Below are 25,550 nucleotides of genomic sequence, written 5' to 3' on the forward strand. Positions count from 1 at the left end.
TGTTGTCCCTTCGCAAACCCAGTCTGTGCAGCGGGACAACAGCGGGTTAGCCCAACCCAGAGTGCAGGTGTGTGTGGCAGCAAGCACAGAGACAAAGCTCGTTTGGCAACCATCTGATTTAGTTTAGCCCCAAATTCCTTTTACTGGTGATGCTGGATGTATAGTCGATACTGCCAACTTTTTGCTAGCTGACTACATCCACCTTTTTTTGGATGTTGACTTCCTTCAGAAAATTGTGCAGCAAACAAATTTGTGTGCATACCAATTTCTGAGGGAGCAGGTAGGCATTCTAGGACTCCCACTTCGCTGGTGGAGTTGAAGATAATTTTAGGTCTTATGCTCAAAATCTCAAAATGGGGTCAGTGCAGAAACCCACCTTGCAGTCCTACTGGACGACATGCACGGATTGGGTAAACCCCATCTTCGCACCATACATGAGCAGAGATTGTTTTTTGCGACTGCAGCGCATGCTGCATTTCAATTACAATAATGCTGCATTGCCCTGGGACCATGACAGGTTGTTTAAAATTTGGCCTGTTGTGGAACATTTCCAGAGATCTATACTCCTGGAAAGAATATAGCAGTTGATGAGTCCTTGATCCTATACAAAGAATGGCCGCTGTTCAGACAGTACTTTGCGAGCAAAAGAGCTTGTTGTGGCATAAAGCTGTACATGCTATGTGAGAGCTCTTCTGGCTATGTGTACAGCTTGAGAGTGTATACAGGGAAGGTCTCTACCCTTAACCCTGTAGGTTGCCCTCCCGCATTAGGGGTCACAGGTAGGATTGTGTGGGAACTTATCCAGCCACTCCTTCACAAAGGTTATAACCTTTATGTGGACAATTTCTATACAGGAGCAGAGCTGTTCAGTGAGCTCTACAAAGCTGGCACTGTGGCCTGTGGTACAGTTCATTGTAACCGCAATGGATTCCCGCAGGAGCTTGTTTGCAAGAAGCTCCAGAAATCCCAGAGTACTGCGTTGCGTTCCAATTAACTGCTTGCAGTCAAGTTCTTGGATAGGCGTGATGTATGCATACAATTCATGATGAGAGCACTTACCCCATCACGGTTTGGGGTCAGATGGCCGAAGTCCACAAGCCCATCTGTATACTTGATTACAATAAGTGCATGGGCAGAGTGGACAAGAACAACCAGGTTCTTCAACCATACAATGTGTGTCATAAAACTCGCACTTGGTACAAGAAACTGTTTACTCACCTAATCCAGATGGCAACATACAATGCATATGTTGTTTATTGTCAGACAACCACAGGAAGACTCATGAATTTCCTTGACTTTCAATTGTCTACAATTGAAAGCCTTACTGCTGTTACAGAAGAAGCTGCCTCTACCTCATATCTTCTGGAGGATGTGGCAAGCCTGCAGGAGAGACACTTTGCTGATTGCATTCCTAAAACAGACAAAAAGGATCGTCCATGTTGTCATTATTAAGTGTGCTTAAAGCATGAAAAGCGTCAGGAGAGTCAGTATTACTGTCTCCAGTGCCCATCTCAACCAGGCTTCTGTGTCCCTACTTGCTTTACGTTGTATCATACTAAAGCAAAGTTCTGGGAAATCGACTGAGGTTGCGCTGCTGTTGGGCAATCCTTTCAATGGCTGTGCATGGATACCGAACATCCATGGGCCACTGCTTCGTTAGGCAAGCAGCCACAGAATTTTGCATCATCTACTTCAGTATATCGTGGACTTCCTTATGGCCTGCTTGACACCTATATTCACTGTCAGAACGTGGTAGGTGTTCTGTTCAATTAATGTGCATTATAGTCCTCATACTGCACATATTGGTGGACAGAACATATGCCACTTTGTCACGGAGTACTTTGTATGGCAAAATGTTAAAGGCATGATTACATTTTGAAGGGCTTGTTAGGGAACTTATGTATGCTACACAAGGACCGCCATGATTGCCAACGAGAACCAGAGTAAATGTAATAAGTCAAACAAATGTCCTGTCAGACAAATTCACCAACACTTCTACTTGTTTGAAAGTGTGCATACTCAATTTGTGGTTTCACTTTTGAAGCAAAAGTAGAATTGTTGGTGAATGAGTCTCACAGGATATTTGTTTGACTTTTTACTTTAGAGTCTTTAGGATTTCTTTACCAGCATGTCTGCCTTAATTTAAATGGTAAATATGCTCACTCAGTTCTAGGAATAGGCCTCACAAGGCATTCTCTAACACCCCCAACTTGCATCCACAAACTAGTATAGGCTCACTTGGCAATTATACAGGATTAGTCAGGACTCTGATGAGAACAGAGACATGAATGGTTAATGAAAGTTTATGGTAGGTGTGCTTTCACAGGGATATTGCACACGTAGAAGACAGATAGTAAAGGTAGAACAGATGAACATCATCTACACCTATGGATTCAAACCCATTGGTGCCATCCCAGCACTGAAGGACAATGACACATATGGGTCAGTGCCTGACCTGCTTTTCATGTTCATCCTCCATCAGAACTTAGTAGATGTTCAATTTGCTGTATGATAAGTGCATTACAGTCACAGCACTGCACATAATGTTGGCTGGGACTTATGCTACATTCTCATGGACTAGGCTGTGTGCCAAACACTACCCTTTTTCATAGCCTATGACCTTTTATTCAGGGAATATCACAACAACTCCCCAGCATGTGTTCCTTAGTTTCAAAGGTAGATATGTTCGCTCAGTTTGAGGAATAGGCTTCTCACGGCATACTCGGACACCCATTACTTGCATCCACAAACTGGAAGGAGTTGGATTTAGCACAGTGAGTGTGCTAAAGGCGCATGAAAAACATGTCTTCCTGAGCCTCAGGTGGCTGTCATGGGAGTCATTAGTAAAGGTTTGTTACGCATGCCTTTGGTAATGTTCAGGAAGATGGAGGCGGTTACTTGACAGGTGGTAAAATGCAGTCAAACTTATTCAGTTATGTGGCGTATGAATGTGATGGGCCCTTGTCTGTCAGTGGAGAGTTAATGTGAGTGCAGTGATTGGTTGGATTGGGCCTGTGGCCGGCGATATGAAAGTGTTGTTTGTTGTTTCTGAATGGTATGTGAATGGACCATAAAGTGGCTGTTGCCTTGACGTGGCTTTACTGGCCACCTTCAGAAGGCTTGCTTTCAATATTCAGATACTTTGATAAGTATTCATGCTTTGAAACCATAATTTCTGGAGGTGCTAAAACCAAACAGTGTGAGTGGTGGATTATCTTTAACATACTAGTACCAGGGGAATCCAAGGGTGCAAGACTTCTGTGGCTCTCACCAATTTTCCTTCACCCAGAATCCCCTTGAAATCACAAACTTTGCTAAAAGAGCCCTTTTCCTTCCATTTCGGTGAGGGGAAGTCCTGGAATCTGCAGGCAGCCACAAATGTTCTACCATTTTACTGAGTCTCCAGAGAAAAACATTTCCTTACTTGCGTAGGTGGGCAAGTGACCGTGACAAGGAAGTAGCCAAAACGGATTGTGGAGACATCAAAATTACCTGCCACAAAACAGCCTGGTTTTGTTAGACAGTTACCTGAGTATTTGGTCCTCAGCTCGGTGGCCAGATAGGGAAACTTACCAAACCCAGACTTTTCTGAAACCTAGACACCCAGGGTAGTCTACGGAAGTGTGGCGTGTTTGGATTTCACAACATTTTCTTACACAGAATGCCCTGCAAATGTGAAACATTGATTAAAACACTATTTTTCCTTGCTTTTTTGTCACAGAACCTACAGGAATGTGCAGGGATCCACAAAATTTCTACCACCCTGTGCTTCCCCACTCGTCCTCTAAAAAACACAATGCCACTGGTGTGCCTGTGCGTAGTGCCTGCATCAGGAATGGCTCACTCCAGGGTTAACAGTAGCCCTCATGCAAGGACTACCATTGACCCCTTGTGTGATCCATTCCTGTTGCGGGCACTAGCCTGCCCACACAAGCGAGCCACCATTTCTCTCAGGAGACTTAAGGTAATGCTGGGTGAAAGGAAGTTTGTGGCTCCTCTCAGATTCCAGAACTTTCTATCACCGAAATGTGAGGAAAATGGCTGTTTTTTGCCAAATGTTGAGGTTTGCAAAGGCTTCTGGGTAACAAAACCTGGTGAGAGCCCCACAAGTCACCCCATATTGGGTTCCCCTAGATATCTAGTTTTAAAAAGTGTGTGGGTCTGGTAGGTTTCCATTAGTGCCAGCTGAGCGACAGCCCAAAATCCACAGCTATGCACTTCGCAAAAAACAAGACAGTTTTCATTAGAAAAATGTGATGTGTTCACGTTGTATTTTGGGGCGTTTCCAGTCGTGGATATAAGGCCTACCTACACAAGCGAGGTACTATTTGTATCTGGAGACTTGGGGGAATGCTGGGTAGAAGGAAGTGTGTGGCTCTCGTCCAGAACTTTCCCTCACAGAAATTTGATGAAAACTTGTTTTTTTTTTCAAAATCTTGAGGTTTGCAAAGGATTCTGGGTAATATAACCAGGTCAGAGCCCCACAAGTCACCCCATCGTTTGTTCCCCTAGGTGTCTAGTTTTTAAAAATGCATAGGTTTGGTAGGTTTCCTTAAGTGACGGCTGAGCTACAGCCCAAAATCCACAGCTAGGCACTTTGCAAAAAACAGGACAGTTTTTATTAGACAAATGTGGTGTTCATGTTGTATTTTGGGGCGTTTCCAGTCGTAGATATAAGGTCTACCTACACAAGTGTGGTACTATTTGTATCTGGATACTTGGGGGAATGCTGGGTAGAAGGAAGTGTGTGGCTCTCCTCCAGAACTTTCCCTCACAGAAATTTGAGGAAAACTAGTTTGTTTGTCCAAATCTTGAGGTTTGCAAAGGATTCTGGGTAATAGAGCCAGGTGAGAGCCCCACAAGTGACCCCATCTTTGGTTCCCCTAGGTATCTAGTTTTGCAAAATGTGTTGGTTTGGTAGGTTTCCCTAAGTGCCTGCTGAGCTACAGCCCAAAATCCAAAGCTAGGTACTTTCCAAAAAACACATCAGATTTCAGTGGAAAAATGTGATGTTTCCGTGATGAGTTTTGGGGCGTTTCCTGTCGTGGGCACTAGGCCTACCCACACAAGTGAGTTACCATTTTTATCGCGAGACTTGAGGGAACACAGAATAGAATATCAAGTGTTATTTCTGATTATCTTTCTCGACATGTTTTCCATCTAAATGTAAGACAGTGTATAAAAAAGAAGTCTATTTGAGAAATGCCCTGTAATTCACATGCTAGTATGGGGGCCCCTGAATTCAGATATGTGCAAATAACTACTGCTTTTCAACACCTTACCTTGTGCCCATTTTGGAAATACAAAGTGTTAAAAATGAGGTCTCTGGTTGGCAGTCAGGTAACCCCCTGTCCAAGCAAGTACCCTCACTCTAGTCAGGGTACGTCACAGACAGTCCAAATTATCCTGTGCCCACCATCTGGTAGCTTGGCACTGAGCAGTCAGGTTTAACTTGAAAGGCAATGTCTAAAGTATTTGTGCAATAAATCATGCAATAACACAGCAAAACACCACAAAAATACACCACACAGTGTTTAGAAAAATATATAATATTTATCTGATAAGATGCAGGTCAAAACGATTAAGATGCAAGAAGTATATGTTGAAATATCACTGCAAAAATTATATAAAGGCCCTCATTACAACCCTGGCGGATGGGGGAGAAGTGGCGGTAATACCGCCAATAGGCCGGCGGAAAAACAAAATGGAATTATGATCATGGCGGTTACCGCCATGTTCATCCGCCACTTCTCCACTCCGACCGCCAGTGCGGTGACGACCGCTGGGCTGGAGACTTCGGGCTCCAGCCCGGCAGCCATCACCAGACTACCGGCGGTATCAGAACCCTGCATACCGCCATGTATTTCGGGTGGTTTGGAACCGCCATGAAATCCATGGCGGTAGGCACTATCAGTGCCAGGGAATTCCTTCCCTGGCACTGATAGGGGTCTCCCCCACCCCAAGTCCTCCCCCCACACCCCTGCCACCCCCCAAAGGTGGCAGGACCCCCCTCCCCACCCCCACCCCAACATGCACATACACACACCCCCTCCCCACCCCCAACATGCACATACACACATCCCTACATGCACACATACACTACAACAACACATACCCGCACACATACAAACAGCCATGCACAAAGACCGACCTGCACACATTTCCCATACACACAACACACCCCTGCATGCATACACGCACTCACACACCTCCTCTACATACTCACATGTACACCCCCATGCACGCACACAACACACAACACCCCCCCACCCCCTCCCCTAACAGACGATCAACTTACCTTGTCTGTTGATCCTCCGGGAGGGGACGGGATCCATGGGGGATGCTCCGCCGCCAACACCCCGTCACCAGAACGCCGCCACACCGAATCATGGGACGTGATTCGGTGGGTGGTGTTCTGATGACAGGGTGTGGGCTGCCAGCAGTCATAATCCGCCACGCGGAAAACCGCCTGCACTGACGGTCTTCAGCACGGCGGTACCTCGGCAGTCTTTAAAAAAGACCGCCAAGGTCGAAATGAGGGCTAAAGTGTCTTTAGTCTCTTAAAAGTAACAAATGTCTCTTGCAAGCACAAAGTACCTGGTTTGCGTTCAAAATCTACGAAAAGAACCGCAGAGGAGGAGATGCGTCAAAAACAGGGAGGTGTGCGTTGATTTCTCAGACCTCACACAGCGATGTGTCGTTTATTTTCCACACAGGGAAGGCTTTGCGTTGATTTCTGGTGCACGGTCTTGGGTCCTCTTCAGGTTGCAGAGTTTTTGTGTGCCCCGGGGACAATGTGTTGAAATCTGGCGCTTGCAGAACGAAGTCATAGTGACTGCATCAATCCAGTGGCCGTTCCGTGGAAATTTCTTCTGCGCGGCAGGTGCTGCGTCGATTCCTCTCAGGAAGTCGGGGTGCGTCGTTCTGGCTTGGCTTTGCATCGATCCTGTGGGCCATGCGTCTAATTCCCGGTCACCAGGCTGGTGCTGGTTCGATCTTCTCCTTGCGAAGTTGGGCTGGGTCGTTTTGAGTGCGGTGAATTTTTCACTGCAATGCAGGCTGTGCGTTGTTTTTCACCGCACAGGGAGTTCTCTTACAGGAATGAAGTCTTTTTGGTCCTAAGACTTCAGGGAATAGAATGCAAGCTCTAGCCAAGCCCTTGGAGAGTACTTCTAAGCACAGCCAGAGCGCAGCAAGGCAGCAGGGCAACAGCAAGGCAGCAGCCCTTCTTAGAAAAGCAGTCTTCTCTAAGCAGTGAGTCCTTTGGGCAGCAAAGTAGTTCTTCTTGGCAGGTTGCAGGTTCTTGTTCAGGTTCTTTGCCAGGAAGTGTCTGAGTTGGTAGGGGCAGAGGCTCTGTTTAAATACCCAAATGTGCCTTTGAAGTAGGGGAGACTTCGAAGAGTGACTTAGAAGTGCATAAGGTCCCCTTTCAGTTCAATCCTGTCTGCCAGAATCCCGGTAGAGGGTGTGGCAGTCCTCTGTGTGAGGGCAGGCTACTGTCCTTTAGAAATGTAAGTGTCAGGCCCTCCAACCTCCCAGCCCAGGAAGACCCATTCAATATGCAGATGTATGCAGGTGTGGCTAAGCATCCTGTGCTTGGGTTTTGTCTGAGTGAATGCACAAGGGAGCTGTCAACTGGACCTAGCCAGACGTGGATTGTAAGGCACAGAAAGATTTAAGTGCAGAGAGATGCTCACTTTCTAAAAGTGGCATTTCTAAAATAGTAAATCCAACTTCACCAGTCAGCAGGATTTTGTATCACCATTCTGGCCATATAAAATATGACCTTCCTACTCCTTTCAGATCAGCAGCTACCACTCAAACAGTATATGAGGGTATCCCTGATATTAGCCTATGAAAAGGGCAGGCCTCACAGCAGTGCAAAATGAATTAAGGAGTTTTACAATACCTGGACATATAAACTACACAGGTACATGTCCTGCCTTTTGTCTATACAGCACCTTGTCCTATGGATTACCTAGGGCCTACCTTAGGGGTGACTTATATGTAGAAAAAGGTGAGTTTTAGTCTTGGCAAGTACGAATGAAACTGGCAAGTGAAACTGCACACACAGGCCTTGCAATGGCAGGCCTGAGACATGATTTAGGGGCTACTTCAGTGGGTGGCACAAGCAGTGCTGCAGGCCTACTAGTGGCATTTAATCTACAGGCCCTGGGCACATATAGTGCACTTTACAGCGGATTTATAAGTAAATTAAATAAACCAACTGGGTATGATCCATTGTTGTCATGTTTAAGGGAGAGAGCATATTCACTTTAGCACTGGTTAGCAGTGGTAAAATGTGCCGAGTCCTAAAACCAGCAAAAACAGTATCCAAAAAGTGGAGCGAGGCAGGCAAAATGTTAAGGGGTGACCACCCTATGGCTGTCAGGTCTAACATGTCCCCTCCCACTTCCAGCTGAAAGTGGGGAGAGCTACCCAACCTCCTGGGAGCTCTCATCGCTAAGGCGGAAGTATCTGGAGAGACCATCAGCATTGGTGTGGTCAGTCCCCGGACAATGCTCCACCGTAAAGTCCATCCCCTGTAGGGAAATGGACCTCCTCAAGAGCTTAGGATTCTCACCCCTCATCTGCATGAGCCATTACAGGGGCCTGTGGTCTGTCTGAACCTGGAAGTGAGTCCCAAACTGGTATGGTCTCAGCTTCTTCAGTGCCCAGACCACAGCAAATGCTTCTCTCTAAATAGCACTCCACCTCTGTTCCCGTGGTAATAGTCTTCTGATAATAAAGACTACTGGTTGGTCCAGGCCCTCCTCATTTAGCTGTGCTAGAATAGCCCCTATGCCATGCTCTGAAGTATCTGTCTGCACAATAAATTCCTGGGAGTAGTCAGGGGCCTTGAGCACGGGGCTGTGCACATGGCTTTCTTCAGGGAGTCAAAGGCTTTCTGACAGGCCTCTGTCCAATTCACAAACCTAGGTTGCTTTTTGGAAGTAAGTTCTGTCAAGGGGGACAGAATGGATCCATAGTCCATGACAAATCTACGGTAATATCCTGTGAGACCTAAGAAGGCTCTCACCTCTGTCTGTATTCTAGGTGCTAGCCAATCCTTGATAGTTTCAATCTTGATCTGTAGTGGCTGTACCTTGCCACCACCTACTAGGTGTCCAAAGTACAGCACGGAACCCTGCCCAATCTGACACTTACTAGCCTTGGTCAGACTTGCCTGATGCAGAGCCTGAAGCACCTCCTTGAGGTGGAGCAGGTGTTCCTCCCAGCTGGAACTATAGACCACTATGTTGTCTAAGTAGGCTGCGCAGAAGGCATCCTTGCCAGCTAGGACCCTGTTAACCAACTGTTGGAAGGTAGCAGGGACCTTTTTCAATCCAAAGAGCATTACTTTGAACTGGTAATGTCCCTCGGGAGTGGAGAAAGCGGATCTCTCTTGAGCCCCTTTAGTCAAGGAGACCTGACAGTACCCTGACTTGAGGTCACAGGTACTAAAGAACTTGAAGCGCTGAGCCTGTCCGTGAGCTCATCAGCTCTGGGGATGGGGTGAGCATCTGTCTTCATGACATAGTTGTGACCCCGGTTGTACACGCAGAATGCAAGTTCTGGCTTGGCACCGGGAGCAGCAGCCTTGGGAACCAACACTACTGGGCTGAACCAGGGACTGCTGGACTTCTCTATCACCCCAAGAGCCAGCATCTTGGAAACCTCATCCTTGATACTGGACCTCACTTTGTCTGACACCCTGTAAATGTTATTCTTCACAGGTGAATTGTCTCCTGTGTCAATGTCATGAACATACACGTGTGTGAGTCCAGGAGTGAGAGAGAACAGGGAAGAGAACTGCTCCAACAGCTCGTAGCAGTCTCCCCTCTGATCTAGAGTCAGGGAGTCAGCGAGATTGAAACCCTCTACTGACCCATCACCAATTTAGACAGAGAGGAGGTCGGGGATAGTCTCAATCTCCTCTTCCATGCCCTCATCTGTCACAAGGAGCATACTGACCTCAGACCTCTCAAAATGAGGCTTGAGTCGGTTGTGGTGGAGAACCCCTAGGGGGTGTCTAGGGGTCTTGAGGTCCACTAGGTAAGTTGCCTCCCCCTTCCGCTCCTTGATCTCAAATGGGCCAGAGCAGTGGTACTGGAGAGCTCTAGGCTCTACTGGCTCCATCACCCAAACTTTGTCGCCAGATGAGAATTCAACCAGAGCGGGCTTCCAGTCATACCACTCCTTCATCACCTCTTGACTGGCCTCAAGGTTACTCTTGGCCTGTTTTCAGAAGTGCTGTGCCTGGTTGCGGAGGACCAGCATGCAACTGACCACATCCTGGGGAGGTTTCTTGGGAGCTTCCTCCCATCCCTCTTTCCCCATGCTTAGTGGTCCCCTGACAGGGTGACTATAGAGAAGTTCAAAGGGGCTGAACCCCACCCATTTTTGGGGCACCTCCCTATAAGCAAAGAGAAGGCATGGCAAGAGGACGTCCTACTGATACCTCATGGCCTTAGCTAAGCCAGTGATCATGCCTTTTAGGGTCTTGTTGAATCTCTCAAGAAGCCCATTGGATTGAGGATGGTAAGGGATGGTAAACCGGTAGGTTACCCCACACTCATCCCATATGGACTTCATGTACACTGACATGAAGTGTGTGCCTCTGTCAGACACAGCCTACTTTGGGAACCCCACACGGGTAAAATCTCCCATCAGAGCTATGGTCACTGGTCACTGTCCTCAGAGAGATCGCCTCTGGGTAGCGGGTGGCATGGTCCACCAAAACCTGGATAAACTTGTTGCTTATGGCAGTTTTGGGGTCCAAGGGACCAATGAGGCCGATGCCTACCTTTCAATGGGGGTGCCAACGAGGAGGAGTGGGATCAGTGGGGCCTTAAAGCCTTTTCCCTGTCTTCCCACTAGCCTGGCAGGTGAGGCAGGCCCTGCAGAAATTATCTGAGGCTACCCACAATCTAGGCAAATGGAAATGGGTGACAAGCCTGGCAAAGGTCTTGTCTTGGCCCAAATGTCCTGTTAGGGGGATGTCGAAAGCCAAGTCCAGTAGGAAGGCCCCGTAACACTGGGGGACCACCAGCACACGTGCTGCCCCAATGGCCAGAGCCTCAGGCTCACTGTAGAGCAGTGGTCTTCAAACTTTTTAATGCCGCGCCCCCCCAGTTGAAAAATAAAAATCATTGGGCCCCCCTCAGAATTTTTCACAATTATTTTAGATGGCAATGTTTAAATAGGTCTAAACCTATTTAAACATTGCAGTTATGTATTGTTACCTTTTTAAAACTGCAATAACATGCTTCTGCTTAAAACAAAGGCATGTTATCTGCATAATATTTTTTTTTGGCCAGAGTTTGGCGCCCCCCCTGGGATCACTTGAGGCCCCCCAAGGGGGGCCGCCCCCCAGTTTGAAGACCTCTGCTGTAGGGGATATCATTCTCCCAGTATATTTGGTGATCGCCAAAGGCTTCACCTGCTGCCTGGGCTGCAGCCTGTTGCCTCAGACCCTCAAGAGTGGGGCACTCTTTCTGCGCTTTTCAGAATTCTTCCCTGGTTGGCCCACCCCCTATTAGCCAGCAAGCAAGTTAAGGCAGGTTACCCAGGTTGGCAATATCCACTCCAGTTGGCTCAGGGGCCTCCTCCTCTGGGACCCCATCTACCATTGTGGGAATATCTGAAGCGGGTTTCCTGCACCTCTTGCCCTTCGTCTGTGCAGCTGTCTGGGCCATTGTTCTAAGCTCCAGACTCCCTTCCCGGGCAGCCATGGACCTTGTGGTCATGCAGACCCACTCAGGCAAACCTAACATCTCCAGGTGGAATCTGAGCTCTACCTCTTTCCAGGCAGTATGCTCAAGATAATTGTCTAACAGACAATGTACAAGCATGGCAGGACTCACAGCTACCTTTAGAGTACCAGAGACATCCCCATTCAAAGGGAACCAGAACCAGCGATAGGTGACACTCGCGATTGTCAGCGACTATGACCTGGTGGAATGTATTAGGAATTATCTGCTCTGCTGACACCAGCTGACTTTTGACAGTAGTCATACTGACTCCTGTGTCACGCAGAGCCTCCACCCTTTGCCCATCAATGGTGACCCACTGCCCATACTTGGAAGTATTGGCAGGCATGTGGGCTTTTGGCACCATTTTCTTATCTCCCAAGGAGACTAGTGACACCTCTATCTGCTCCCCAAAGCTAACTGGGACTGTCTCGCCCCCAGGCGCTACACTAGGCAACCTGGGTGTCTGCCCTCCAGTGGGGGGCTGTGCCCTCTTGGGACACTGGGAGTCTCCCTTAGAGTGTCCATGCTGGTTGCACTCTAAGCATTTGGAGATAAACTTCCCTTTCTTTTTTGTCAAAGTATCCAGGCTTTTTCTCAAATGCAGGTTGGGACTGGGTACCACCACCCCCCTGGGGATTGTTTTGGGGACCTTTGGAGAACTCCTTATGTTTAAGTCCCCACGTCTTTCTTCTGTTGGGAACCCTGATAACCTTCATGGGTGTCCCGCCCCAGGTACCTTTCTGGACACTCAGATGGTAACCCAGAGGTCAGCCTCTTCAGCAAGCCTCCTGGGATCAGTCAGCTTACTTTCTACCAAATGCTGGTGCAACTCTGTAAAACAAATACTGAGCATATGCTCTCACAGTTAAGCCTGACTGCTCAGTGCCAAGCTACCAGAGGGTGGGCACAGGATAATTTGGATTGTGTGTGACTTACCCTGACTAGAGTGAGGGTCCTTGCTTGGACAGGGGGTAACCTGACTGCCAACCAAAGACCCCATTTCTAACATTGGTAATCAGCGGTAAGGATAAAACTTGTATTTGTGCAGTGACATACAATAGCTATGTGTTCACTACCTACCCACAGTTGAAGGTCAACTTGATTGTTTATCTTTTTCTGCAATTTCGTTTTCTACTTGACATATTTAACTAAATCCTCACTCAACATGTCCCTGGCTGGGTCTCAAGCAGGAGATTAAGATTTTGACCTTTCCATACTGGAGACCTATACTGTTAAACAACTGAAAGTGTTCTGCGGGGATATGGGAGTACCCACCCAAGGCCACTCCAGGAAGGAGGAATTCCAAATGGTGCTGAGTGCCTGGGCAGAAGCCCAATCAGAGGAGGAGGTTGAGGAGCTGGGTCCAGAGGATGGCCCCACAGAGGATTTCTTGCCATTCATGGAGGATGTTACCACTGTTACTGTACCCCCTGCCAAACCAGGGAGCAGTGTCTCTGACCATGGCCTGACCGCAGAGGAAAGGAGGGAGGAGAGAGAGATCCAATTACAAATGGCAAGGTTCAAAATGGAAGCTGAGAGAGCCTTGGCAGAAAATAAACTTTTGTTGGCTCATGAACTGAGTCTCAAGGAGCTGTATATCAAGGCAAGACAGTCTGAGTCCAGCAGTGATGATGGCAGCATACATACAGGACCTGTTGAGGAGAAAAAAGTTTGGATACCCAAAAGTGTGGTGCCAAGTTATGCGGAGGGAGATGGCATTGATAAGTGGTTGGCTGCCTATGAAGTTGCAATAAGGGCTCATGGGGTCTCTGAGGAGCAATGGGGGGGGGGCTTGTGGTTTTATGTAACAGTAGTGTGGAGGGACACACTTCTTACACTAGATCCACAAGATCAAAATGTATATGCATCTGTTAAAGCCGCTTTACTTGCCAAGTTTGGGCTGACTCCTGAGAAATACCGTCAGAGGTTCAGGGACAGCACCAAACTTTCCACACAGACTTGGGTAGACTGTTTTGATTTCTCCAGTAAGGCACTGAATGGATGGGTAAAGGGCAGCAAAGTAAATGATTACAAAGGAATACATGATTTGATTCTGAGAGAGCATATGCACTTTAGCACTGGTTAGCAGTGGTAAAGTGTGCAGAGTCCTAAAACCAGCAAAAACAGTGTCCAAAAAGTGGAGGGAGGCAGGCCAAAAGTTAGGGGTGGCCACCCTAAAACTGTCAGGTCTAACACAAAGGTTTCCTTGATAACTATTGTTCACTCTTTATATTTTACCAAATTAATTGCTGTGTACCCAGTATACAATGAAAACCCATTGCAAGGTGCAGCTCATTAATTGGCGCTAGATACCTAGGGTTCTTGATGAACCTACAAGCCCTATATATCCCTGCAAACAGAAGAGTCCAGGAGACGTAACGGTATATGGCTTTCAAAAATCTGCCACAGCTGGAAAAAGTTACAGAAGAAAACATAGTCAGAAGTGACTGTTTTTTTCAACTCAATTTCAATATTTTTTTATTTTAGCTGTTACTTTCTGTAGGAAAACCTTGAAGGATCTACACAAATTACCTTTTTGCTGAATTCAGAATTTTGTCTACTTTTCAGAAATGTTTATCTGTCTGGGATCCACCATTGGTTTAACACCCATTTCTGTCACTAACTGGAAGGAGGCTAAAAGCACACAAAATAGTAAAAATGGGGTATGTCCCAGTAACATGCCAAAATTGGGTTAAAAAATGTGTTTTTCTGATTCAATTTTGTCTGTTCTTGAAAGCTGTGAAAATGGTGATTTTGGCATTGCAAACTCTTTGTTAATGCATTTGCAGTGAAAACTAAATAGATGCTTACTTTGGCAGCACTTCCCCCCCCCCAAAATAAAAGAAAAGAAAACTTTAGCTTTACTTTGGCTAATTTCTTGGTCTCCTCCAGGGGAACCCACAACCCCTGGGTACCTATACAATCCCCAGACTGTTGGAAAAAAATGACACAAATGTTGTATGGATAGCTTATGTGGACAAAAAGTTATTGGGGCCTGTTAGAAATGGGGTTTTTGGTTGGCAGTCAGGTTACCCCCTGTCCAAGCAAAAGCCCTCACTCTAGTCAGGGTAAGTCACACACAATCCAAGATTATCCTGTGCCCACCCTCGGGTAGCTTGGCACGAGCAGTCAGGCTTAACTTAGAAGGCAATGTGTAAAGTATTTGTGCAATAAATCATACAATACCACCATATAGCACCACAAAAATACACCACACAGTGTTTAGAAAAATATATAATATTTATCAGGATAATTGTAGGTCAAAGAGAATAAAGTTGCAATGGAAAATTGTAGAACTATCACGGTAAAGTGATATAAAGTGTCTTAAAAGTCTTTAGAATACAAACAAAGTCTCTTTCAAGCACAAGTACCTGGTTGGGAGTGGAAAAATCTCCTCAGAGGGCCACAAGAGAAGAGGTGCGTGGAAAAAGGGTGTGTGCGTCGATTTCTCCCCAGCACACACGGACTTGCGTCGTTATTTTCCACGCGGGGAAGTCGGGTGTCGTTTCCGGCGCGCGGACAGTCTCTTTCTGTGGATGCGGGGATTACCAGAGGTCCCGGGTCTGTGCGTGGATTTTCCTGCTTGTTCTCCGGCTGCGCGTCGGTCTGCGGGGCTGCGCGTTGAAATTACGATCTCACGGCAGGCGTCGCGACAATTTCTCCTCTAGAGGTCGGGCGGCGTTGTCCTTGCGAGGCCGTGCGTCGGATCTTCGATCGTCCCAAGAGCGTTGCGTCGATCAGCGTCGGAGTACGGCGTTTTTCTCGCCGCGAAACATGCTGTGCGTCGAAATTTTAGGTGCACGGAGCGTCCAAGTAAAAGAGAGAAGTCTTTTTGGTCCTGAGACTTCAGGGAACAGGAGGCAAGCTCTATCCAAGCCCTTGGAGAGCACTTTCACAGCCAGACAAGAGTTCAGCAAGGCAGCAGGGCAACAGCAAGACAGCAGTCCTTTGTAGAAAGCAGGCAGGTGAGTCCTTTGAGCAGCCAGGCAGTTCTTCTTGGCAGGATGTAGTTTCTGGTTCAGGTTTCTTCTCCAGCAAGTGTCTGATGAGGTAGGGCAGAGGCCCTGTTTTATACCCAAATGTGCCTTTGAAGTGGGGGAGACTTCAAAGAGTGGCTAAGAAGTGCACCAGGTCCCCTTTCAGTTCAATCCTGTCTGCCAGGGTCCCAGTAGGGGGTGTGGCAGTCCTTTGTGTGAGAGCAGGCCCTCCACCCTCCCAGCCCAGGAAGACCCATTCAAAATGCAGATGTATGCAAGTGAGGCTGAGTACCCTGTGTTTGGGGTGTGTCTGAGTGAATGCACAAGGAGCTGTCAACCAAGCCCAGCCAGACGTGGATTGTAAGGCACAGAAGGATTTAAGTGCAAAGAAATGCTCACTTTCTAAAAGTGGCATTTCTAGAATAGTAATATTAAATCCGACTTCACCAGTTAGCAGGATTTTGTATTACCATTCTGGCCATACTAAATATGACCCTCCTGCTCCTTTCAGATCAGCAGCTGCCACTTCAACAGTGTATGAGGGCAGCCCCAATGTTAGCCTATGAAGGGAGCAGGCCTCACAGTAGTGTAAAAACGAATTTAGGAGTTTTACACTACCAGGACATATAACTACACAGGTACATGTCCTGCCTTTTACCCACACAGCACCCTGCTCTAGGGGTTACCTAGGGCACACATTAAGGGTGACTTATATGTAGAAAAAGGGGAGTTCTAGGCTTGGCAAGTACTTTTAAATGCCAAGTCGAGGTGGCAGTGAAACTGCAAACACAGGCCTTGCAATGGCAGGCCTGAGACAAGGAAAAATGGGCTACTTAAGTGGGTGGCACAACCAGTGCTGCAGGCCCACTAGTAGCATTTAACTTACCAGCCCTATGCACATGAAGTGCACTTTACTAGGGACTTATAAGTAAATTAATAGTCTAATCAAGTATGATTCAAGGTTACCATGTTTTAAGGGAGAGAGCATATGCACTTTAGCACTGGTTAGCAGTGGTAAAGTGCGCAGAGTCTAAAAACCAGCAAAAACAGTGTCCAAAAAGTGGAGGGAGGCAGGCAAAAAGTTAGGGGTGACTACCCTAAGGCTGTCAGGTCTAACAGGGCCTAAGTACGAACTACCCCCAAATAGCTAAAAAAGCACGGGGTGGTGGGGAGGCCCAGCAGCTAAGGGGTTAAAGTGTTGTGGTGTTCACACAAAGTGAAAATACACAAGTCATGATTTAAAATGTACTTAGCAATTTCTGTAGTGGATTTCTCAATAATATAATACAATTATTAAAGTCAACATTCACATCTTTGTAATTCCAAATTGGTAGATCATCATCAATATGGAGAATATTGAAATTAAAACCAATTTTCGTCTCACTGAAATGATGCACTGATTAGATATGTCAAGGTTATCAACCCACACTGGAATTGGACCTGAAGAGATCTAAAAGACACCGGTATCTACTGAATGGTAATGCATGATGAACTCCCCATAGAATAAGGCTCAGATTGACATAGATTAAGTTGGTCAGTCCATTTGTTGAGAGAAGGAGTGAGAATCATTCCTCACTTTACTCATCCCCAAGAAGTGGGAAGACATGGAGTTGTATTTTAATTCACTTTAGATAAGTGATCCAGTTGCTTGACGAAGTCATAGAGGCTTTCCTCTTTCCGCACAATGATCACAGAAGGGCCCAAGATTAAGAGGTGAGTTGCTGCATTCAGGCCTCTGCTTTTAATGACTGTTAATGTTCAATCAATGATATGCACAACTTTAGAAATTATTAAGGAGCATAGAGAAAGTTAACAGTGAGTTATAATTGCCCATATAGTTCTTCAATAGAACAAGATGCCATCAATTAGGAGAACAAAAGCCAAAGCCTTTCTGCCAATTGAAAAAATTATGCTCCACATCGAACACTCTTTTTTCTTTAAGGAGCCATGTGGGTAAAAGTCATTTTCCTCATGCACTATAAGAAATGGTAGAGGATGTCGGTACATATAGACAAATAATGCCCCCTGAAGTAATTGCAGTGAAGTAAAACTAAGGTGAAGAAAAGGGGTCAGTAAAAAGGTCAGATACCAAAGTTTTGAGAACTTAGGGACCCTGCATGCCATTGTAAGAAGATTGAACAATTAGTCCCATTTTCACAGCGTTCATTCAGGTGGATAGAAAAGCTCACAATTTATGCAAAATTAATCTCATATGCTCAGGTGTACTACAAAGATTGATCAAATGGTCTCAATGGTGATGTTTAAATCTTTTTAGTTAGGATTTCATATGTGTTGACAAAATGAGATTTTCTCTCACAAACTGCAAACTCAGTTTATCTTTAACTTTGGCCAACAGCCCAGGCCAAATTCTGGTGCTCTCATATCCATGCCTACACAGAGCAAACAATCATCATGGAATGGTAGAAATGAATCCAATCATTTCTCAATCCCCCTTGTTGGCCTTGAACATGGCTAGCACAAAATAATTAAGCATGCCCACATTTTACTAGAGGTTAGCTCACAGAGTCCTTTTTGAATCGACTCAGAAACATTCCATCCATACATTGTAGTCTGGAGATCAATAAATACAATTTGCTATGCCAGTCCCAAAATGCTCATGAGCAGCCTGATGTTCCCAGGCATGCCCTTAGTAACCTTCACTTGCATGACCTAGCCCAAATGCTGGTGGACTAGGAGTAATATTACACACAGATATAAGAACACCACATATTGGCAGGGTTGATTTCATTCTATGCCTCAGAAAACTCAAGTTGGGACACATATGTCTTTATTGATCCAGTCATTCAAATAACATTGCACTCATTTAATTAAATTAAGTTGGAAAACATCATTTTTGGGTGAGTTTCTTATTGGTGTACATTTTGTAACTGCGCAGTAAAAAAGAAGTGATTTATCATGATAGAAAAACGGTGTTACTTTACAAAACTTCTTTAGAATAATGTTGTCTTGTCAACAGTTTCAGCTACTTTGTGGAGGAGTCGGGATAACGAATGTTGACCTATTTGGGATACTTAAATTCATTATAATGCATTTCAAGAAATTTTGATGAAATGCTTGCACTGCTAAAGTTTTTAATGTAACAAATTCACACCAAAATATTGAGCAGCAAACGGACATACAGAACTACAGTCTAGAATACTGGTGTACCCAGCATGCTGATAAGTATATGCAGATAGCATTCACCCATATTCAACACTGATTACCACTATATCAAATATATAAGAGCCATATAGTTATTACACACTTTTTAAATAATTATTAAACATATTAGCCATATGCATTCATAATGTTTAACTGATTTCTGAGATTTTAGAGTTTAAAAAATATAGATATACAGGGACATAGATCAGGCTGTCAACTCTCCTGTATGCACCCAAACTCATGAGGTTGGATGCAGTGGGTGGTTTTTTTTCAGTTTTTCTCTGGATCCGTGCATCCACCGCTGGATCCTTTGATTGGATTGAAAAAAAAAAGAGCAATTGTTTGCCCACGAGGGATTCCTAAAACACCCCTCTGTCTGTCCTATGGGGTCAGGATACCTGTATCCTGACCCTTTATGTGTTTTTGTACTCTTCCTTTCTCACCCCCCAGCTGATTCGACAAACAAAATGGTGGCCACAACTTTTCTGTCAGGTTGCCAACTAATCAGGGCCTTGTTTTTACCCCCGGATCGGCAGATCCGAGTCTGGATCCACGAAGGATCTGTGTCCCTGTATATCTTTTTTTTTAAAACTCTAAAATCTCAGAAATTACTGAACTGATGTACACCAAATCACAAAAAAGCGTGCTTTACAGATGTAGAGCTAGCTGTCTGCCAAATTTAGTGTAAATCCATCAAGCAGCTTGGGCTGTGGTTGTGTTCAAAATCCCAAAGATGAAATGCATGGGGATAATGTGTTTTGGTAACGCCCCCCTTTTTTCTAGCTCCTGCTTGACGGATTACCCTGAAACATTCAAAACAGCAGCTGAACTGACAGAAGTATAAATCTGAAAAATGTTGTGAAGATTCGTCAAGTGGCGCCTATGTTATTAGCAAAGCAAAAAAAGCTTTTCCCATGGAAAATAAGGGGCTTGTGTGTCACTTTTTCTCATTTAAAAAGTGACACACCATGGAGCAAGGGTGACTGTTGGCGGTAGGCAGCTAAAAGGACACCACTGCAGCAGAAAAGGCAGGAATGTGTCATATTCTATTAAATACAGCCCATTCCTGACCTTTCCCTGTCACACAGTGCAGTGCATGACTATCCACGTAAATATAAATATGTCCCTCAGTCCAATCTCTGCCCATTGCTCCCCTTGCTCACTCTCTCATTAATTTCATCCATCCCTTCTCTGTCTCACTACTCTCCACTCTCCATGTTTCTCTCTCCCTCTCTCTCTCTCTCTCTCTCGTACTCCAATAAACACCAGGCACATGGCTAAAGTGACCTAAGCATCCTGGCGCCCGTCGGCCTTCAAAAAACTGGACTCCACTGCCTCGCCTCGTGAAATGCCCACTGAGACAAATGGCAGTCTGGCACTATCTATAACGGTTTGGTGTTTGCGCGCACTGTAATCTAAAACTGCTGCCTAGGGCTGGAAACACTAATTTAAGACGACGGCGAGATCACAGAGATAGGTTTAGCATATGCGAGCAGGAAGCATATGCAATGTGGCAAGTGAAATGTCCCACACATGCTTACAACGCATTTGAGAATTGCATCATTACTGGGGTTTTAAGAACAGCATGCCTCTTGCATTTGTAAATGAATGCAAGGTCAGAAGGTTGCACACACCAGCTAGCAGGAAATCCCATTTCATTTTCACCTCACCAGGGAGCCATTGCTTGAAGCACCACTTACAAAGGTCAGTACTGTGGTGAACTCTTCCTTTACAAACTGCCTCATAGATCAAGTGGAGGCCAGTAAATCAATAAATGCGTATTGGAAATGGGGACTTTAACATGGAATTACTATGCATTAAAATGCGAAAAGAGTTAACAAGAAGAGAAATCGCCTGATTGCTCTACACGCTAAAACCAAGCGAGATAATCAATTAAGTTGGAAAGTGTTGCGGCAAAAACTGCTTAGTGGTATTCTAAAATAGTAGTCCTATTAATGCTAATACAAAAATCCGTTTAACATTGATAGCAGATAATTTAATAATAATGTATTAGACAACCGAAAGAACAAAAAAAACACAATAGTATCCAAACATTTCCCGCGTGCAAGCAGGGTAGACGTTTTCACTTAGAAATTTGTAATCCTCCACTGATGAGGTAAAAGCTCTAAAACTGAACATACATCACTGGTGACCGAGAATCTGGTGGATGTTTTCAGAAGCGTTCTAGTGAACTGAACGTTCCGTGGGAATTCAGAATTCAAATTTATTTGTGAATGGTGCTACCTACATCTTAGATATTCTGAGAATGATTAAATATAACTTCTTGTTTCACCTCAAACTTTGCATGTGGTTTCTCTGTATAAATACTGTTAAGGTCACACTTATAAGCAAATAGTTCAGATAGTAGTTGCCTGCTGCTCCAAAGGACTTTCTAGCTGCGAGGTTGCCTAACAGTCCATCAGTGAAATCCACAGACAGTAATATGAAAGCTTTGCAGGACGCAGTCACCGATATGTAGAGCTGTCTTTCTCTTTTTAGGTGGTAAACATTAAAGAATAATGTACCACTCATTAGAGTCCACACAGACCCAGAGAGTGCATGCAACATTACAGAAAATAATACCAGCGTAAAAATGGAAAAAGGTTCTGGCTGCCTTATGCATTAAATACACTGTGCCTATCTGTCCATGACTTTATGTTCTCTTTATTATAGCAGAAATAATGTCCTGTCTGAGGCCCTCTAGAGACAGCCGTGGCAATTGACTACATATTCCTCACTTGAAGACAAGAAGAATAGATACGATCTGTTCCAGGAATACCTTGTTGACGTCTGGCTCTCCCTAACTTTCCCCATCCGAAGTGAACAAACCAAAATATGGGTTTATTCATCCGTGACTGCGAGATGAAGTGAGTCACCAACTAGCACATACAACCCACATAAATCTTGGGAAAAAAAAATATTCATGCAAGCGTCTAAAGTTAACATCTGAATTATCTGAGGTAAAACAGCCCTTAAAAAACAAAGCAATATGCCACAAATATAGAGTTAGATTATGGCAGAACAATGAGTACTGCAATTAAGCAAGAAAAACACGAATGATCTCTCAGTTTGATTACTGTAAATCATTCGATCCGTAAAAAGGATTTAATGAGGGAATTGACTCAAAGCCAAAGCAAAACAAAGCAAACAAAGTGCAGTATGTACGGTAAATGAAAATCTTGTGAAGTGCCAGAACAAGCAATTTGCAACACAATGGGTCTCGCGCTTGCTCGAGTTAGAGCTAATAACGCTGTAAATTCATAGCTGGACTTTTTTTGCCACATAAGCTGAGAATGAAAGGTAAAATAGTTGACATAAGCAAGTCGATTCAAAGAGCCATGGCCACCATGAGTGCGAGCGCAAAGGAGAGACACTAAACGAAAAATACGTTTGCTCGCAATCAAACATATTTACAAACGTGCAATTATCCATTTAACAGGGTCAGTCCCCAAGGAGGAAACAAAACCGCCCCAAGGCGGGACAAAAGTAAAACATTTATCAGTCATCAAAGGATTTTTGAAAGGCAAGCCCACAAAGGAGTGAAAGTGATGGGCATGAAGTGGGTGTGGTTAAAAGTTCACATGGATACCAACACGTCACAAAACAGATCTTGTGCACTGCTATGCTCAACCTAAAAACTGACAATTGGGGATATCCTAAAAACACTAGGTGGAACTTCATTCTAAAGTCAGATGAGACATTCGAAAATGCCACAGAAGTCGGTATGGTGCTTTTCTCTTCTCCATAAGGAAATAACCCCTCCTACACTGCACTTAAATACATGGGACTTTTAAAACATGGATTGCGCATTTTGAGACCTCCCCTCCATTGCAAAGTGTGTTAATAGGAACAAAGACCAACTGTGCATAGCCAACAGCATTTATTAAAAGTAGACTGCATCTACAAACTCCCCTTCACCGTTAGCCCTTAAGAGAGAAGCAGAAAATATCGTTGAGCAAGAAAGAAAATGACATATCAATGTCAAAAGCTACAAAGCACCACAGCTGTACGATGCATTTATTCCAATTTAGTATGCCATGATACTGCATAACATTGAGCTCTGTTGGCCTCATTTGTAGTTTCCTGGTAGTAAGTGTACAAAAATACTCTAGCCCAAATGCAATTTGCACATAATATTGGCAGTGTTTTTGTACCCAATCAATAGTTTTTTGGTAAGCAATGAGGAATAACATTCACAGACCAGTTTTGCCACCAATTTTGCTCACTTTTTGACTCCTACCACGTAGCTTTGTACGCACAAATTCCACCAAGTCTCACCCTAGAGGAAATTACCGGCACAAAAACTGAGAATAAGAAGTATTAGCCATGATGGTTTGGAGCAACACCCGTCTCAAATGTTTAAAAGGGACTTTTCATGAGAGCATAATTCATTTTCAGTTTTGAATGCTCACCACACTACTTGCCAATTCTACAACCTTAACTCCAGAATGAACCCCTTCATCAGAGGGTTCTGTAATAAGCTGTAGAACACTGTAAAAACGAAATATAAAAAAATCACTTTTAGCTGAAATAAATTTACTGTACGTTGCAGACTTGAAAATCAGAACTGTTGCTTTATGAAAAAGCTTTGCACTTGTTTTATGTATTAAACGGTTTAGTTTCTTGCTACAACTAAAGATGTGCTCTGAATGTTAAAATCAAAGGCGTTGTTACAGACTTTGAATGCTGCAGAGGCAGCACTTGTGACTCCCATGGCACAAAATTCTGTGCTGGTTCGTAGGAACGTGCTCTTTTGGGGCTGGTTCGGGTGGCTAATGATGTCAGCACAAGCGTGAAACACGGAGGTGGGCACTTAGGCCCATATTTATACTTTTTTAGCGCCGCATTTGCGTCATTTTTTGACGCAAAAGCGCCGCAAACTTACAAAATACAATTGTATTTTGTAAATTTGCGCCTTATGCGTCAAAAAGCAGCGCAAATGCGGCGCTAAAAAAGTATAAATATGGGCCTTAGATACCAACAACCCAGAAATGTATAGACAAGGGATGCAAGCAATCCTGGCCCACGCACCCCTCCAACACCCTCCCCACAACTTAATATCTTCCTAGCAAAACACACTTTGACTATGTTTGATGTCACCTACAATGGCTTTGGTTTTTACGTACTTGCCATTGAAAAGAGACAAATATTTGCAATGCAACGGATTTCGCAGTTGCCTGAGTTAAAGCTATTAGCATTGTAAACTACTAACCGAGCGCGATCGTGCTGTGTAAAACCCAGCGAGATCCCGCTGCATGGAAAATACAAAATTAAAGTAGTCCACAAATCATGCTGAAAACATGGATCCTCGTATGTTTTCAGTAGCTGGGCTGTGTACTCGAGGCGGGCTAATCACCAGAAAAGGCATGAGTTATGCATGCCTTTCACCAATGAAATCAAGCAAGTTTTAAAAGGTAATCCCACAGAGATTACACAAGGACAGAGCGCTTTGCGCTGGAATGTAAAAAAGGGAAGTGAAATAGAACAGATGCATAGGAAAATCTGGCTTAGACTTGTTGTACCTTACCTCATGATATGTACCCCAAAAACCTGGAAGTAACAGCTGAATAACAACACCTGTCCTGGAAATAGCTAAAGTTATTATTTGGGGTTACTTTGAATTGGACATGTTTGCATTGTGCAACTGTACACATACTCTTTCTGCCCTGCAGTAAAAATCAATATTGCAAAATAACAAATGTACTAATAAATACACATTCACATGGGTAGATCCACATTCGTGTTATGATCATAGTACAGATTGACTGACTTGCGAAAATTGTTAACTGTCTCACATACTACCTTCTAGAATCATACAAGAGGGTCGAACTCGCACTGCTTGGAATTTTCTGATCCTACCTCTTCGGACAGTTTTAACTCCTTGTGCTCTGGATTTGGCTGTATTCCATTGTTCATAAGTGACGTGCACGTTAAAAAAGTATGCTATAAATCATGTGCACTGATCTGCTGAGTTTAATATGCTATGTATTACCAAAGCTGAGGAAATAGTCAACCCACTCAGGGCTTCACCTGTCAAGAATCATGGTCCTGCCCCACGGTGAATAATGTGAAAAGAGTACTTAAGCAAATCCGACCACAATCTAATTGCGTAGCAGTGAATATGCAGAATGTGTATGATACAGCTCGAGAGGCTTCAGAAATTTAACTTTTGCAATGTATTAGTACATGAGGGAGTATGTGTTTATTACTACTGTTGCTCAAATATTAAACTTTATTGAGCCACATTTTATTCCACCGGGTTGGCACAAGTTTCCAAGGAAGGTGCCAAGAGCCAAAAAAATAAATAAATCATTGGATATGATTAGACAAGCAATTTATTTTTGCTGCCGTCTATTGTGAGGTCTGAGTCAGGTTTAGGAACAAGTCACGATAGAAGAATTTCCTTACAGGATGATGGACATGTTCACCCCATACTGAAAATACACATTATGGGCTTCCTGAGCGGTACGGTGAAAATAGCCTGACCCCTAGGACTAGCTAGGGGCCCACAGTTGCCACTCCAAAGTGCAACCTAAAAACTGTGTTCATGACATGGGATCTAGGAACTCATTACAGTGTGTAAAAAACCTGACAGCTCAGATCCCCATGCAATCATGATTCATAGTTAACAGATACTGTATTGATACCTAAGGCC

Source organism: Pleurodeles waltl, chromosome 8 (assembly GCF_031143425.1).
Source record: "Pleurodeles waltl isolate 20211129_DDA chromosome 8, aPleWal1.hap1.20221129, whole genome shotgun sequence".
NCBI classification, from domain to species: Eukaryota; Metazoa; Chordata; class Amphibia; order Caudata; family Salamandridae; genus Pleurodeles; species Pleurodeles waltl.